The 19095-nt window shown below is 36.2% G+C and overlaps 1 protein-coding gene across 6 annotated transcripts in view; it reads right to left on the bottom strand.

Moving 5' to 3' along the window:
• Positions 1–11708, bottom strand: part of TRIQK (triple QxxK/R motif containing) — a 76884-nt gene extending 65176 nt beyond the window's left edge. For 2 of the 6 annotated variants that reach the window (XM_017847358.1, XM_017847359.1), the window contains exons 1-2: positions 11571–11708; positions 4582–4740 (exon numbers count right to left, since the gene is read on the bottom strand). The gene's annotated coding sequence lies outside the window, so the exon portion shown is untranslated. Of the gene's footprint in view, positions 1–4581; positions 4741–5569; positions 5631–11068; positions 11157–11184; positions 11262–11371 lie in introns of those variants that run through there. The other 4 variants (XM_017847361.1, XM_017847363.1, XM_017847360.1 and 1 more) reach the window with 4 other exon arrangements.
• Positions 11709–19095: the final 7387 nt, after the last annotated feature.

The following is a 19095-nucleotide window of genomic DNA, read 5'->3' as shown; positions in this document are numbered from 1 at the left end:
AGGAAGGAAGGAAGGAAGGAAGGAAGGAAGGAAGGAAGGAAGGAAGGAAGGAAAGTTGATGATCTCACACTCATTTTTGAGTTCCATGTATTTAAGGTTCTTAGGATATAAGAATGGTCTCAGAATACACTAAACCTATAACAACTTAATTACATATACAATGTACAATTTCTGCTATTATTTGATCTTTTAAATATCTTCTATCATCAGCTAAGTGGCTTCCACAAAAGTATCTTTGGATGATTTTTAAAATGCCAAATTATGTATGCTATCTTATTGTTCATACATGTTTGAAACTCTGGATTAGTAGAGCAACAGTTACATTTAGAAAGTAAATCTTTTTATATACACTGGTTTATCCTGAGGACAGACCTTTTTAAGAACAGAGTGCTGTGGTGTATTTCAAAATGATTCCTTTTCCCCTTCCCCAGGAATTTTTGTCAGATATTTACAGTGAAAACCTAGTCTCACAATATGTATGTATTGACATACTTAATACACGTACATATGTACATACAAAGGCTTACACACTAGTCCCCATTTTTAAAGCTGCAAACTTAATCTCTAATCATTGTGGGAATTTGCAAATTATCCTCCAGTCTAAGAAAAAATTTCTCAGGTAAACACTTCTACAATTCTTTATTCTGCATTCTCTTCAGGAGTTGTAAACTTCTTGATGTTTTTCCTACTAAGTCTGTAAGTCACAATTCCTCTTACATACCCACTACATGCATTGTGCAGGTCAACACTGTTCCTCTTACTAGAGCAATAGCCTGACTTTAGATAAAACTGGTTCTGCCATAAAAGCCTCCAACTTTTAATTTCCAATGATAAGTTTAGCAACTCAAATATTTAAAATAACCCTAGGTCTAATACATAATGGCAAACAAGAAATACAATTTTAGAAAAGCCCTTATAGTACATTCCAACCAATATCTTCCAAAACCTTTAAGAAAATGTCCACAAATATTCTACTTTTCTATTTTCTTTTTGAATATTAAACTTTAGTATAACATTATACAGGTCTCCCTCCATAACCATCAGGGATTGGTTCCAGGACTCCTGTGGAAACCAAAATCCACAGGTGCTGGAATCCCTTACATAAAATGGTGTAGCATTTGCATTAACCTATGTTGTACATTCCCCTGTATTCTTTAAATGTCTTTAGATTATGTATAACATTTAATACAATGTAAAAGCTATGTAAACAATTGTTTACTGTATTCTTCTGTTATTTTTTTATTGTTGTATGGCTATTTTTATTGGTTTTTTTTATCCTTAGTGGTTTTGATCTGCAATTGCCTGAATTCATGGATGCAAAACCCCTTGATATGGAGGGCCAGCTGAAAATTTTTTACTAAAAAATCTATCATCTAAAAAATATATCATAGGCTTCCAGTTTCCATTTCTGTATGTAAGGAGCTTAGAAGTCATCACTCCATCCCTTTTCGAAGTAAAAAATTAAACAGACTGAAAAATCAGCACCCTTTTTGGATTCTTAAGAAAAATGAGGACACAGAGCACAATTCTGACCCTCAAGATTGGAGAAATAGGCAAATGCAGAGAGTCACAGCTTACCAGTCAGAAATCCATGAGTGGAAAGTGTCAAAGAAACCAGTGCTCTGGTAGAAAAATATGAACTGTAATTGACAAATTGCTAGAAGCTCAGGATGAAAAAGTCTGAATTAAAAACTCTAGGGGAACCAAGACAAAGAAGGACTCCCACACTCTGTGAGTTTCACCACCAGGAGCTCAACTAGTTTCTCACAGTAAATATCTGAGAAATATCCCAGTGGGAGAGGAAAAGGAACCATTTTGAAATATGCTACAGCACTCTGTTATTCTTAACAAGATCCTTCCTCAGAGGAAACTAGTTAATCAAAGGAAAACTTGCTGGGTACTGTCAAAGCCTAACTGACCTGGGGAACGGTAAACCCCTAACTCTAGCCCACTCTAGCTTTCCATGTGGAAGAAGAGAAATACTCAACTCCAGGCCACTCTTGCCATCCTGTCTTCACTAAAGGGGGGGAAAAAACGGAGAAACACTTGTGAAGCTCACAGTTCAAAAGCCAATTCTCACTAAATGACTAAGACCAAATAATAGGACTACAGAGTACACCACCTAGCCCCATACGTTACCACCATGTTACTAGAGGCCTATTTACAGCAGTTCCTTTTACCCAGTACATCATATTCAGCTATCAAGAAAAAAATTACAAGGCATACTAAAAGGCAAAACAAAACAAAACAAAACGAAAAACACAATTTGAAGAGATACACAAGCATCAGAACCAGACATGGCAGGGATGTTGAAATTATCAAACTGGAAACTTAAATATGATTAATATGCCAAGGGCTCTAATGGATAAAGTAGACACCATGCAATAACAGATGGAGAATGTAAGCAAAGCGATGGAAATCTTAAGAAGGAACCAAAAGAAATGCTCGTGATCAAAAACACAACAGCAGAAATGAAGAGTGCCTTTGATGAGCTTATTCATAGATTGAACACTAGCTGAGGAAAGATCTCTAAGCTTGAAGTAAATCAATAGAAACCTCCAAAACCAGAAAACAAAGATAAAACACACACACACACACACACACACACACACACACACACACAGAGAACAGAATACTCAAAGATTGTGGTACAACTCTAAAAGGTATAACATATGCATAATGGGAATATCAGAAGATGAAGAAAAAGATAAGAACAGAAGAAATATTTGAAACAATAATGACTGAGAATAAATGTCAGACACCAAACCATAAATCCAAGAAGCTCAGAGAACATCAAAAAAGATAAATGTCAAAAAAAACTACACCTAGGTATATCATCTGAAAATGCTTTTAAATACCTTTTACCTGGATATCTTATACTCCTTTAAATCAGTACAAAGGTATGACAGTCATTAATTCAGCTCATTAATCTTATAATTCCCCTTTCCCTCTGGATAGAAGGCAATACTGCACTTCATAGTTCCCCATTCAAAATTTAGCAATTTGCTTTGACCAGTGAAACTCTAAATGCCAGTACATAATGAGCCACACTCCCTTCCCACTGCTGCAATGATCATGGAAGTATATTTGGATAAAACCTTCAATATCTTGGGTCCAGAACTGCCCTATCAACTCATTTTGGATATGTAGTTTGTGTGTTGTGTTAAGACATTGAAATTTGGGCTTGCTTTTTCTACAGTATAACCTGAGCTCCTCTGACTGATACAAAGGGTTACTTTTCTCCAAAAGCCTTTCATAAGTACGGCATAGTCTGATTTAAATGCTGCTTTTCCAAGTGATGACAGCATTCTATTCATACTCTTATTATAAAACAATACTATAGTAAAATGGCTGCTGGAATTATCCATTTCCTTTGTTAAACTATACTCCTGAAGGTAGGAATTGTTAATGCCTAGCTCTTAGTAAGTAGTTAAAACACATTTACTGGATTCACTGATCATTCATGCATTCACTCATCAAGGGCCAGGGGCCACTCCAGTTCTAGAGATAGAGTGAAAACAGAGCAAACGAAAATTCCTGCCTTCATATGCCTTATATTCTTATGAGGGATAATGATAATAAGCAAGAAAAATAAGTGTAAATACATAGTTTAACAGATAGTGACAAAAATCATAGAGCAAAGAGAAAATATAAAGCGTTGGATGGTCATCAGGTAAGACTCCATTTAGAAGGCGAACTTTTAATAAAGACCAAAAGAAAAGGAAGGAAATTGGTCAAGCAATCGCTATATATGGATGAAGAGCAATTCAGTAGAAAGAATAGCAAGTGTGAAAATTCCGAGATGAGAAAATGCCTGGCATGTTAGAGAGCAAAAAGGAAGGCAGTATGCCCAGGCCAAGAGGATGATGATGAGAAGAGTTAAAGACGAAATTAGAGGAGTAACAATGATTCAAGTATTGTAGAGACATTTAGACCAGTTTAAAAGCTTTATTTAGATTTGATGTTGAGTAAAATGAAGAGCTATTTAAAGGCTTTGAGTAGAGTGAGGAGTGGGAAAGAACAGTAAGTGATGAGGTCAGAGATAAACAGACACCCATATTCTTCCATTTTATGTCATATTTCCTCTCTCCACAATACGTGAGAAAAATGGATGTATCAACTTACTAAGAAATATTGCTGAGTAAATGATATTTTATGATGATATCAATCTGTTCATTACTTAATATGCAGGACAGTGATTAAAACCAATAAATAATTACCAAAATATTGCAATATACCAAAGTATAATGATGCACTAAACATCAAGACAGACCAAGCATTTAATGTAGCAACAAATCTTAATAGACAATTGATAATACTAAACGTTTAACAAATAAATCAGTTATAAATGTATGGCTTTATAAATGTTACTTCATTTATTTGGATTTGCTGAAATATCACAAAATAAATACAAGTAAAAACATTTCCTTATTGTAATACTGCCTTCCATAAGAAAAAACTATGCTTGGAACCCAGGTTCATTGCCAGAAGAAAACAACCCAAAGCAATAAGTACAAAGTGAAAGAAAACAAACCACAAATCAAAACACCTCTTGCAAAATGTTAAATCAAATAAACACACCTTGCGTTGTGTCTTTGATGCTGCCAAGTCTAAACTCTGGAGAGTTGCCAAGGGGTAAGATGTTTCCAAAGCCAAGGTCTTTAGTTAGGTAGCTGTGCTTGCATTCCTGGCAAATTCAATTCCAAATACCAAAAATAATATTCTTGGTGATTTTTCTTACTGAAATTCAAAACAAAGTATATAGAAATAGTAAATGGATGATCTCCAGTTCCCTAATTGTCCACAAATTTAAATCACAGGGAAAACATTTCCAAAAGGTGTTTCTTGGTTTGCTGTTATTTATTCAATCTGAATACGTTTCTATGAGAAATATAATTGGAAATTGTTGCATATTATGCCCCATTTTAACAAGGCACATTCTCATATTATTACGAAGGCTCTGAGAAGTACTGTAACAGAAAAATCTATTTAAATTTATGTGACCCAGTGTGTCTTAAACAATTATCTGAAAAGTAGCAGGAGATGCTTCTACTGTTTTCTAAAGTCAAGAATAAATGCAAAGAGACTGATATAAAATTATTTTGTTATTTTAATTTGCACAAGGCTGACTTAAAAAACAATTATATTTATTCAGTTTTAAATGTTTAAGTATATGTTACTTTCTAAAAGCCCATTTTAAAAGCAACATGGAATAACAAGCAGGTAATGCATGATTTATTCATTTTTGTACAGTGAATATTTACCGAATACATATTAAATGCCAGGCAATGAACTTATGTCTAGTTTTACACTGCAATTGCTCTCATGTGGATAAGAATATAAAATTTAAATATTTCCAAACTGCTGTCTAATAATAATACCAAATCAAAATTTAACCCCAACTATTCGGGAACGCAAGCTTTACTTTACTAATTCTAATGAGATAATTAATAATAGCAATTTTGGGGTTGCTTTTAAATACTGTTAACAACACAAGTCAAGAGTAATAATATGAAAGAATAATCTTTTTTAACAAAGGTGCTACAAAATAATAAAGTTAGACCCTTACCTCACAGCAAACACAAAACTTTATTCAAGATGAATCACAGAACTAAATGCGAAGACTGAAACTATAAAACATTTAAAGGAAAACATGGGAATAAAACTTTATTACGTTGAGTTAGAAAATAGTCTCTTAGATACAGCACCAAAAGCACAAGCAACAAAATAAAAAACAAATTGGACTGCATTAAAATAAAAATTTTGTGCTTTAAAGAACATGACCAAAAAAGTGCAAAGACAGTCCACAGAATAGAAGAAAATACTTGCACACCATATATATGATAAAGGTCTTATGCCCAGAATACATAAAGAACTCTCACAGCTCAACATAAAAGATCAAATAATACAAGTTTTAAATGGGCAAAATATTTAAACAATTTTCCAGAGAAGACATACGAATTGCCAAAAAGCACATGAAAAGATGCTCAACATCAGTAGTTGTTAGGAAAATCCAAATAAAAACCATAACGAGATACCACTTTACTCCTAGTAGGAAGGCTATTTTTTAAAAAAATGCAAGAGGAGATGAGGATGTGGAGAAACTGGAACCTTCATACATTGCTGGTAGAAATGTAAAATGATACGGCCACACTTGGAAAAATTTGGCAGCTCCTCAAAAATCCAAATACAGAGTTACTGAGTTACCAGCAATTTTACTTAGATATATATATCCAAGAAAATGAAAACATCTCTGCCCAAAACTTTTATTCAAATCTTCATAGCAGCATTTTTCTTTTTTTTTTTTTTTTTTTTTTTTGAGAGGGAGTCTCCCTCTGTCCCCCAGGCTGGAGTGCAGTGGCGAGATCTCGGCTTGCTGCAAGTTCCTCCTCCTGGGTTCATGCCATTCTCCTGCCTCAACCTCCCAAGTAGCTGGGACTACAGGGGCCCGCCACCACGCCCGTCTAATTTTTTGTATTTTCAGTAGAGACGGGATTTCACCGTGTTAGCCAAGATGGTCTCGATCTCCTGACCTCGTGATCCACCCGCCCCGACCTCCCAAAGTGCTGGGATTACAGGCGTGAGCCCCCGCGTCCGGCGCATAGCAGCATTATTCTAATAGCCAAAAGGTAGAAACAACTCATGATGAACAGGTATATAAATGTGGTATATATTGATATGATGGAATATTAAAAAGAATGAAATACTGATAATGCTGCAATATGGATGAACCTTGTAAACACGTGTCTTAAGTGAAAGAAGTCAGTCACAAAAGTCCACTTAATACATAACTTCTATTGTTCCCTTTATGTGAAATGTCCAGAATGGGAAGGTCAATAGAGAAAGAAAATAGATCAGTGGTTGCTTAAGGGGGCGGAGGCAGAAGGGATGGGAACTGACATAACGGGTACAGAATTTCTATTTGAGATAATGAAAATATTCTGAAATTAGATAGTTGCACAATATTAGGAGTATTCTAAAAACTCCTGAATTGCACACTTTAAAATGGTAAACCTTATGATTGTGAAATATAGCTCAATAAAGCTGTTATTACAATACAAGTGTCATAAAAATACAAGTCTACAGTCCTTATCTAAAATGTTTGGGCCAGATATGTCTTGAATGATTTTAGATTATAAAAAATGTAATAAATTCCATCTACTATAATTACGTAACACTCCTGAAAGGATGTGGGGGAAGCACATTAATGCTTCATAGAAAAATCTTATGCCTACTAAATACGTAAATAGTCCCATGTCATTTCAAGTCTGGTTTTTGTCTCAATTAAGTTTGTAGAAAACTTGACAAAGTTTAATTCTGCAGAACTTCTGGATTTTGAAAATGCAAGTGATGGGTGTTAGGAGCCTTATTAATGATGATTGTTAATATTAGTAATAATATCAGCAGCTACCCATTTGTTGACTAGCAACTAATGTGGCTAGTTGACTAGCAACTAATGTGGCAAACACTGTGGTAAGCACATCACATATCATAAATTTTCATAACACTTCTGTGTGATAGGTACAATTTCCCAACTGAGGAAACTGAGTTTCCTAATGATTAACTGACTTGCCCAAGCATGCAAAGTTGACAGGGAAAGGAGCAGAGATTTGAACTCAAATCTATCTGATCATAGAGCTTACTTCTCTTTCCTCTATGTTCAGACCATTCACCAGAACTACAGACTCTACCTCTGTAAAACGGAGTAAGAGCCTTTTTATGTATACATACAAGTATACATAAGCATATATACATATATGTAAATAGGTATATAAATATACATGTGTATGTAGGTATATAAATATACGTATATGTATGTTTATGTGTACATACACATATACACATATATACATATACACATATATATGTGAAGTAAGAATGAAATGAAGTATTTTTATGAAAATGTGTCAAATATAAAAGTCTACATAAATATGAGACAACATCATCTGAATAACTATTTTCATTATATATCTAAATCAAGGTTCAAAGGGGGTATGTATTCAGTCAAATTCTACAAAGGCATTCCAAACAAATGTATTAATTTTATTAGAAGAAATGCAAAGCATTAATTTTAAACATTGTTTTTAAATATCTAAGCAAAGAAAATCTAAATATATTCAAGTGATCTATAACTAAACTATCGTCTCAAGCTTTCATAAAGTTTTTATAAGCCATATATAAAAGTGGTGCAGTATGCAACCATATACATTATGTTTTGTCTTAAAGCAGTTCTATCTACTCAGAAGCAAGAACAGATTACGTGTTTACTTTATAAGTAACTTCTTAATATTCAAAAAATGTTAATGATTTACGTTTATTTAACAACCTGCTCACATAAGTTTACCTACCGCGTAAGTTCCTAGAGTAACTAGGGGATTGTTTATATATTCCCCCTAAAATGAAAACCTATGTATACCTCTATACCACTTTTATTCCATGAAAGTATAATTATAGAATTAAAGAATTTTAGAAAGTGTGGTACAGTATTTGAAAAAGCTTCAGAACCATTTTAAAATACCAATTTGATCGTGTTGCTCTCCATTTGAAAACCTGAAATGGATCCTCATTGCCTACAAGATGCAAATAGTTTTGCGTGTCATATAAGAGGCTTCTCAGCCTTTGCCAGCAGGTTCATACTGCCTCAACTCTAGCCACTTTTCTCTAGATTAGACCCCAATCACTAAACTTCTTTTGATTTTCCAACCACAAGAACCCATTGACAGCTTAATAGCTTTACAAATCTTGTTATACTTATTTCAATGTTGCTTAGCCCTAGCCTTGTCTAACTTGAATTCATAGACACCCTTCATGACCCCATTTCAATCAATTACATACTTTCTCTGTACAATTCACCTATACCTGCTGGACACATCTTTGGTTATCTGATTGATATGTAACTCACTTATTAAATACTGTACATATTTATCTCTATGAACATCTAGAATTTTGGCATATAATGGTATCCATTATTTCTTATTATAATATTGAAATATTTTATTTCATCTTTGGAAATAAAACTGTAAAATATGTACATGAATTTTGTTTCATTTATGGAATAGAGATGGAAAAGAGAAGATGTGGATTACAAAATGCAAATAATAATAGATTCCTGAGGTTAACATTAACCCATATTAGACCAAAGAGATGCTGGGGTAAGTCAAAAGTACCATTTTGGCCAGGCACGGTGGCTCACGCCTGTAATCCCAACACTTTGGGAGGCTGAGGTGGGCGGATCACTGAGGTTGGGAGTTCGAGACCAGCCTGACCAACATGGAACAACCCCGTCTCTACTAAAAATACAAAAGTAGCCAGGTGTGGTGGTGCATTCCTATAATCCCAGCTACTCGGGAGGCTGAGGCAGGAGAATCGCTTGAACCAGGGAGGCAGAGGTTGTGGTGAGCTGAGATCACACCACTGCACTCCAGCCTGGGCAACAAGAGTGAAACTCCACCTCAAAAAAAAAAAAAAAATACAATTTCACATTTTTCTCAAAATATTTGATGATATTCTTTTTACTTGTTTAAATACCAGAATATGCTTTAAGAGGTTATGATGAAAGGGCATTTGGGATAAAACATAGATTACATGGCTTTGTAAGATAGCAACAATTAACTGAACACTGGTAGTTCCTGTTTGTTAGCGCTCAAAAAAAAAAGTACCATGGGAATGGGGGTCCCAAAAGGGAACTGCAGATGACTGAAGGCCCTGAACTAAGGTATGCTATGGTAAGAGGCACTGTGGAAGAAAGGCAAAAGCCCCACTCTGCTCCCAGCTATGTAGCCTTGGGTAAAAGTTACTTAGTCTCTCTGTAGGATGAGGCAAGTGGGAGAGAATAATTTCCTTATCCCTAAAGAAGTTGAACAAAAACAGGGTCCATTTAGGCTTACAAATTTTTTTTAAGCCTAATTTTTTGCGTTTTTCTGAGGAGCAAGTCAATAGCTTTCCTTGGTTTCTCAAAGTGGTAAAAGACACCAAAAAGGTGAGTCATCCTTGCGTTAAAAGGTAATGTTTCCCAATCTTGTCAGGTATATGTATATACCTAGTGATATTAAAGCCGAAAAAGTGTTGTTCAAGACATCATTACAGGTGCTACCTAACCAGAGCCAACACAGAATCAATAATGAACGGACGAGCGAATTTCTTCCCCATTTCTAAATAACCCAAAGATTAAAAAAAAAAAAATCACAAGGGAAATTTGAAAATACTTATAGCTGAATGGCAATACTTATACTTGTTTATAAATTCAGATCATAGAGACAAAAACATTAAGAGTATAATCAATAATGCTTTACGTTTGTGTAGATCATAAATGATACTTTCACAATCAATTATTCCTTATTTTTTAGGGCATATCCTAGAGTCTCCAATTTACAGATAACAAAACAATTACGAGTTATTGCCCAAGGACAAACATTTCTTAACCCTGCCAGTTTCCGGACTTGTAGGCCCATGCTCTTTCCAATGTTAACAAGCGGTACAAGCTTCCTTCCTGGGGGTTTACACGGTAAACCTGGCAGAGGGAAGTAAAAGATTTTTACCTCTTTGGTGTTTTCTTTCTGGAATGTACTCTGTCTCTGAATCATTGGGAGACAGAGTACATAAGCAAACAAAGGGAGATTTGAAATGGTTGTCTAAGGTTACCATCTCATACCATACTTGTTGATCATTAAGTATGAGCCGGGTGAAGCAAAAACAGCTCTAAAGGTTTAGCACACCTCTCCACAGTAGAGAATCTAAGGGAGATTACACATTGGGTCTCCTCCAGCAATAAATTGCTTCAACTTCTTCAGGAGGTGTATTAAGCTCAAACAAGCAGCAGAGAACTCCAAGTAGAAGAAACCTGATCTCCAATCCCCTTTTCCTAGACATCCACGTGGACACCAACATCTGATGGATTCAGGAATTCACCAAGCTCCAAGAAAAATACCCCCGCCCCCCAACCTCACCACTACCAATAAAGCCACCTAGTCCTGTCTGAATCGTCTGAATCTCTTCTCTGCAAATGTTTTGGTATGCAAATACTCGTTCATTAATAAGAGGAAGCAGGAGAAAGACTGGAGAGGAGTACCACGGGAAAGGGGGCCCCATAAGGGAACTGCAGAACCCAGAGAGCTGCACAGAGAAATAAGCGGCCGCGAGTTATCGGACATCACAAAGGAGCCAATCCCGAGCCGCGTGGAAGACCTTGGAAGATGGGCGGGCCTAACGTGTCCAGGGCCCAGCGGCTGGCGCCAGACACGCTGGCAGTGCTGGAACCGCGCGTTCCTTAGCAACCGCAACGGCCACGCCCACCGAACCTAGCACCCTCCATCCCCCACCCCGCAGCCAGCGCCCTGCTCATCGGGAACGGGTCCTTCAGTGATCATCGTACCTACTGGGTTTCCTGGACTCCGGGTTTCTCTTGCAGAGCCTCCCTCCGCCCAGCCCGCCCAAGTGCCGTTCCCAGGGAGGGAACGATCGTCTCCTAAACGCTTTAGGGCTCGCTAAGGAGGTGCGCCCGTTTTCATTCCCGGACCCCGAGCTTCCTGGGCAGGGTCTCCCCAATCCCCTCGCACTCGCCGGACACACACCTCAGCTCTGCCAAGGCAAGGGCCGACAAACTTCGTGTCCGGTGGGAAATGTTGCTGTCCACGGTCCTGTCACTCAGGGGCAGGGGCGGGACAAGCCAGCCGCACACCCCTACACCCAAAGGGTGAGGCGAAAAAGAGGCGGGGCTATGCCCGCAGGGGCGGGACCAGGCCTCAGCCTGCTCTCGGATTGGTCGGTCTTTCTCCCGCCTCTACGCCGGTCCAGGACGCAAAGGCGCTGGCCCTGAGGCCTTTCCCTCATTTTGATGCCACGCTGGAGTGCTAATACCTATCTCACGAGGTGACTGTAGAAATTAAAAGTAAAGACTGTGACTTGTTTTGTAAATATAAAACGGAAAACTATGTTATTTTGATTACTGAACCCTCCCATCTCATACACACACACTCCCCAATTCACAGGATCATCCGTAAGAAGCATCCCTAAGTGGAAGGGTACACTGTCTGTGTAAACAATGAATTCATTGCACATTGGAACAGCAAAAAAGAAAAAAACGTTTTATATTAACATTAACCAGAGATTAATAAATTTAGAAAAGACTGCAAAAACATGACCTACAATTAAGATTTAGGAACCTCTGTTCAGGTACTCAATCTTCACATCTACAAAATGGGAATGAAATATTAAGATGTTAGTTATTTGAAAAGTATTCGAATATTGAATGCTTTATACATTATACTCATGTAATCCTTACAAAACCCACTAAGAGTATTATCCACAGCCTATGAACAATGAATCACAGGCTAGGAAAGGCTAGATTTATTCAATCATTCAACAAATCTAAATGCCTGCAGTCATCATTTTTAATATTGTGGTAAACTAAATCTAAAATTCCTTCAAAAAATTATGCAACCTCCAATTTAATTTTATCTTGCTCACATAAAAGTCACCTTCCTCTAGGCCAGCCCCATCATATCTTTTTACAAAAGCCCTTGAGAAAGAAAGTAGCATACAAAAAAAAACCGAGACAAGTATAAATAGACTAACCAGAAGGCTTTCTGAAATCTCACAGGATATTATGGCCAGGAATTGAATCCAAAATGTAATTTTATTTTCTGTCCTCCTAAATCATTTTCTGGTCTCCAGTTCCTCTCCCAGAAATAAAGGTAGAGTTAAATGAGATTATATTAATACACTTAACCAGATTACTTATGTGTGTGGCTTTAAAATAGTGAAACTCTTTTTCCTTCCATATTAAACCAAAACCCAGAAGGGTTTATCTTGTCTGATACGGTTGTAGTAAAAAAAAAAAAAAAAAAAAAAAAAAGAGTACCTCTGGACAAGTGCCTTGAGATTCAATTGAAATGTTCATCATACTGTGATGCAATTGTTGGAATAAAATAAACCCATTCCAATTACAAATAATTTTACACTCTTGACCTGCTGAATTTCCAAATTCTTCTGAAAGCTTGCTAAATGTGAATAACTCTCTATAAAACTTTCCTGATTTGTATGACTCAGAGTCCCCATTTTCTTTAATCTTTTAAAAATATTTCTTTTGGTCAGGCACGGTGTCTCATGCCTGTAATCCCAGCACTTTCGGAGGCTGAGGTGGACGGATTGCCTGAGGTCAGGAGTTCCAGACCAGCCTGGACAACATGGTGAAAACCCATCTCTACTAAAAATACAAAAATTAGCCAGGCATGATGACGGGCACCTGTAATCCCAGCTACTCAGGAGGCTGAGGCAGGAGAATGGCTTTAGCCTGGGAGGCAGAGGTTACAGTGAGCAGAGATTGCATCATTGCACTCCAGCCTGGGCGACTGAGTGGGACTCCATCTCAAAAAAAAAAAAATTGGTTTTAGACTAAAAAAAGTTATGATTATATGTTAATAAGTATATAAATAAAGGCTGTAAGATTTAAATAAAAGTGGTGAATGTACTTGAGTCCATTTTCATTACATATTTAAAGATGTACAGGAAGTGCATTTGTTTGAATATTCTCACATATATATTATACTTTAAATAAATGTATTATATGCATGTAAATGTGTAATCATTGAAATAAACACAGCTGTATACTACCCATATGTATAGCTCCAGATGTTTGAAGCATGCACTCAAATTTCTGGAACTTTTACACCTTGGTGTCTAGTTAAACATCCAGTAGAAAATATGTTCTATATGCATAGGAATACATTTTAAAACTGTATCTATTGTTTCAAAATAAGAATGGAACAGCAAACAATGAGTCTCTACCACTGCATTTCTTTTGTGAACCTATTTTTTATGAGATGAGCTAGTCCTAGCTAATTGTTCTACAAACAGTTTGCTAATCTACAAAATGGGCACCAGCCAACTTACTCTGTGTGAATTTAACTATTGTAAAGTTGTCTTTCAGGTGTTTTTCAAAACAATTAAACTCCTAAATATTTCTAATTAATACTCCCAAGTAGAACATAATTTCAAGGGTGTAGTGCCAACTATTTCTTTTACAAATGATATGTAGATAGAAGAGATATATTGTAAATTTTGGAGTAGAAGAGTCTCATGCTATTCAAATTTCAATTACTTATTTTTTACCTCATGTCATACTATAAACCTTGGAACATGTATAATTTGAAATCCTTCCCTAGGCCCAAATGTATATTACAAGAATTTATGAAGAACAAACATAATTTATACAATAAATAATTATATCTTAGGAACACTGAACAAGAAGTAAATAGCTTAACGTAAAATTAAAACCTCCAGATGTATGTTATATGCTTATTTCTTTACCATATAAAGACATATATTATTGACTTACATTTCTAGCAAGTTGAAATATAAACTAGAATCTACTAATTGTATGTGCTAAAACCTTTGTCCTAGATGAATATGCATATTGCTTGAAATTTAAAAAAAAAAAATCTATTTGAATCATTTGCAAAAATTTGTTTTAGAAACATGAAGCTCAAATATCTTAACAAAATTACGATTCTGTCAAAAGTGAATGACGCATATTACTTAATCTTATTCAGCAGTCCTTTGCCCTAAATTGTAAGACAAAATAATTACCCAACATGACTCTCCGAGTAGCTTGGATCGCTTAATAGATCAAATACACATATTGCTATTTCCTTTCAATCATCCTAGGACAATATCAGGGAGGCAGTTAACGCGAATTTTGCTTAAAACACTTAAAGCAATGATTTCTTGTGTAAGTTCATTTAAGAAAGCCCTGTGATCCCCAAAGTCTGTGCTTGAAAGTTTTGGTTTGAACTTATAGTACTGTATTTTAAACCACTTAATAAAAACCGGAAAATGGGTTTGCTTTTCTTATAGAAAAAATTCCTTTTGAAAACTCAGAAAAAGTAATAAAACATAAAAACATTTTCACTGACTTGTATATTATTTGAATTTAGAGTTACACAGCACTATGTAGAATGAACTCCATGGAAAGGATGCAGGACAAGCAAGTCCAAAATTGAGGCTAGGTGGGTTCTTGGCTTTGACAGGAAAGAATTCAAAGGCTAGCTGATGGTGATAGCAATTCTTATTAAACTAAGAGTATACATCAGCAGTAGAGGTACTGCTTGGCAGTGTGCTCGGAGTAGCAGCTCAGAGGCAGTTCTGCACTCATATGTACACCCACTTTTAATTATATGCAAATTAAGTGGTAGTTTATGGAGAAATTTCTAGGATGAGGATGATAACTTCCAGGTTGTAGGGTCATTGCCATGGAAAGGGGCAGTAACTTCTGGGTGTTGCCATGGCAATGGTAAACTCACATGGCACACGGGTGTGCATGTCTTATGGGGAGCTGCTTACCCCTGAAACTGTTTTAGCTAGTCCTCAGATTGGTCTGCTTTCCAAGTACCGCCTGCAGAGTTTGGTGCAGCCTCCTACCTCAGAAAGCATGGACCTACATTAGAAAATGCATAGTTCAGTGCTTGTTTGCCTTTTGAAGATTTGAATTCAAAACTGTCTCTGAAATCTAGAAAAATATTATCTCAAAATACTCTTCAGATATAAGAACTAATATAGATAATTATTTCATAAGTGAAAGAAAGATGGAGTCACAAATGCAAACATATTGATATAATTTCAAATGTGTAACTGCCAGCCATTTCTCTAATTTTTTTAAAATTACACTTTAAGTTCTGTGATACATGTGCAGAAAGTGCAGATTTGTTACATAGGTATACACATGCCATGATGGTTTGCTGCACCCATCAGCCCGTCATCTACATCAGGTATTTCTCTTAATGCTACCCCTCCCCTAGCCTCCCACCCCACCGACAGGCCCTGGTGTGTGATGTTCCCCTACCTGTGTCCATGTGTTCTCATTGTTCAACTCCCACTTATGAGGGAGAACATGTGATGTTTGGTTTTCTGTTCCTGTGTTAGTTTGCTGAGAATGATTATTTCCAGCTTCATCCATGTCTCTGCAAGGAACATGAACTCATCCTTTATTATGGCTGCATAGTATTCCATGGTGTATAATGTGCCACATTTTCTTTATCCAGTCTATTATTGATGGGCACTTGGGTTGGTTCCAAGTCTTTGCTATTGTGAATAGTGCTGCAATAAACATATTGGGCATGTGTCTTTATAGTAGCTTGATTTATAATCCTTTGGGCATATACCCAGTAATGGGATTGCGGGTCAAATGGTATTTCTGGTTCTAGATCCTTGAGGAATCACCACACTGTCTTCTACAATGGCTGAACTAATTTATACTCCCACCAACCGTGTAAAAGTGTTCCTTTTGAAAAGTGTCTTCTTTTGAAAAGTGTCTGCTCATATCCTTCACCCACTTTTGATGGGGTTGTTTGTTTTTTTCTTGTAAATTTGTTTAAGTTCCTTGTAGATTCTGGATATTAGCCCTTTGTCAGATGGATAGATTGCAAAAGTTTTCTCCCATTCTGTAGGTTGCCTGTTTACTGTGATGATAATTTCTTTAGCTATACAGAAGCTCTTTAGTTTAATTAGATCTCATTTGTCAATTTTGGCTTTTGTTGCAACTGCTTTTGGAATTTTAGTTATAAGTCTTTTCCCATGTTTATGTCCTAAATGATATTACCTAGGTTTTCTTCTAGGGATTTTATGGTTTTAGGTCTTATGTTTAAGTTTTCATTCATCTTGAGTTAATATTTGTATCAGGTGTAAGGAAGGGGTCCAGTTTCAGTTTTCTGCATGTAGCTAGCCAGTTTTCCCAACACCATNTTGATTTATAATCCTTTGGGCATATACCCAGTAATGGGATTGCGGGTCAAATGGTATTTCTGGTTCTAGATCCTTGAGGAATCACCACACTGTCTTCTACAATGGCTGAACTAATTTATACTCCCACCAACCGTGTAAAAGTGTTCCTTTTGAAAAGTGTCTTCTTTTGAAAAGTGTCTGCTCATATCCTTCACCCACTTTTTGATGGGGTTGTTTGTTTTTTTCTTGTAAATTTGTTTAAGTTCCTTGTAGATTCTGGATATTAGCCCTTTGTCAGATGGATAGATTGCAAAAGTTTTCTCCCATTCTGTAGGTTGCCTGTTTACTGTGATGATAATTTCTTTAGCTATACAGAAGCTCTTTAGTTTAATTAGATCTCATTTGTCAATTTTGGCTTTTGTTGCAACTGCTTTTGGAATTTTAGTTATAAGTCTTTTCCCATGTTTATGTCCTAAATGATATTACCTAGGTTTTCTTCTAGGGATTTTATGGTTTTAGGTCTTATGTTTAAGTTTTTCATTCATCTTGAGTTAATATTTGTATCAGGTGTAAGGAAGGGGTCCAGTTTCAGTTTTCTGCATGTAGCTAGCCAGTTTTCCCAACACCATTTATTAAATAGGGAATCATTTCCCCATTGCTTGTTTTTGTCAGGTTTGTCAAAGATCAGATGGTTGTATATGTGCGGTGTTATTTGTGAGGCCTCTGCTCTGTTCCACTGGTCTATATATCGGTTTTGGTACCAGTACCATGCCGTTTTGGTTACTGTAGTATAGATTGAAGTCAGGTAACACGATGCCCCCTCTTTGTTCTTTTTGCTTAGAATTGTCTTGGCTATATGGGCTCTTTTTTGGTTGCATATTTAGAATTGTGTTTTTGTGTTTCCAAGTATTTGACAGCTGTCTAACATCTTATGGTTATTGACTTTTAAATCCATTGTAGTTAGAAAATATACATTGTAAGATTTCAAACTTTTGAAAATTATTGACACGTATATTACAGCCCAACATATGGTTTATCTTTATGACTGTTCTCAGTGTATTTGGAAAAAAATATGTGTATTCTGAAATTGTGGAATGCAGTATTCTCTAAATGTCTATTATAGTCTATATCCTTAAGACACTGTTTTTTTTTTTTTTTTCCTTGCTTTTAAAACATTTTATTTATTTACTTTACTTTAAGTTCTGGGATACATGTGCAGAATGTGCAGATTTGTTACTTAGGTATACACATGCCATGGTGATCCATACCAATGTTTTTAAGTATATTCTATCAGTTACTGAAAGAAAAGTGTTAAATCTCCAACTATGCTTGTGCATTTCTTTATATTTTCTTTTTTTAAAAAAATTAATTTCTTAATTTTAGATTCCAGGATACATGTGCAGGATGTGTGGGTTTGTTACATAGGCAAACATGTGCCATGGTGGTTTGCTGCACCTATCAACTCATCCCTTAGATATTAAGCCCAGCATGCATTAGTTATTTCTCCTGATGCTCTCCCTCTCCAAATCCTCCCCCAGCTGGTCCCTGTTTATGTTGTTCCCCTCCCCGTGTCCATGTATTCTCATTGTTCAGCTCCCACTTATAAGTGAGAATATTCGCTGTTTGGTTTTCTGTTCTTGCATTAGTTTGCTTAGGGTAATGGCTTCCAGCTCCATTCACGTTCCTGCAAAGGATATGATCTCATTCCTTTTTATGCCTGCATAGTATTCCATGGTGTATATGTACCACATTTTCTTTATCCAGTCTATCATTGATGGGCATTTGGGTTGATTCCATGTCTTTGCTATGGTGCATAGTGTTGCAATGAACATGTGCATGCATGTATCTTTATAATAGAATGATTTATATCCCTTTGGGTGTATACCAAGAAATGGGATTGCTGAGTAGAGTCATTGTTCTGCTTCTAGGTCTTTAAGGAATTGCCACCTGTCTTCCACAATGGTTGAACTAATTTACATTTCCACCAACAGTGCACAAGTGTTCCTATTTCTCCACAGCCTCACCAGCATCTGTTGTTTCTTGACTTTTTAATAATCGCCATTCTGACTGAGAGATTATATCTCATTATGTTTTTTATTTGCATTTATCTAATGATCAGTGATGTTGAACTTTTTTTCATATGTTTATTGGCCACACAGTTGTCTTCTTTTGAGATGTCCCTGTTCATGTCTTTTGCCCATTTTTCAATGGGGTTGTTTTTCTCTTGTAAATTTGTTTAAGTTCCCTGTAGATTCTAGATATTAGACCTTTGTCAGATGGATAGACTGCAAAAATTAACTCCCATTCTGTAGGCTGTCTTTTTACTCATGATAGTTTCTTTTGCTATGCAGAAGCTCTTTGGTTTAATTAGGTCTCATT

This window comes from Rhinopithecus bieti, unplaced genomic scaffold, assembly GCF_001698545.2.
Source record: "Rhinopithecus bieti isolate Rb0 unplaced genomic scaffold, ASM169854v2 scaffold_26532, whole genome shotgun sequence".
In the NCBI taxonomy this organism is placed as follows: domain Eukaryota; kingdom Metazoa; phylum Chordata; class Mammalia; order Primates; family Cercopithecidae; genus Rhinopithecus; species Rhinopithecus bieti.
The sequence above is the reverse complement of the archived record's forward strand: the minus strand, read 5'-3'. Positions and strand labels throughout refer to the sequence as shown.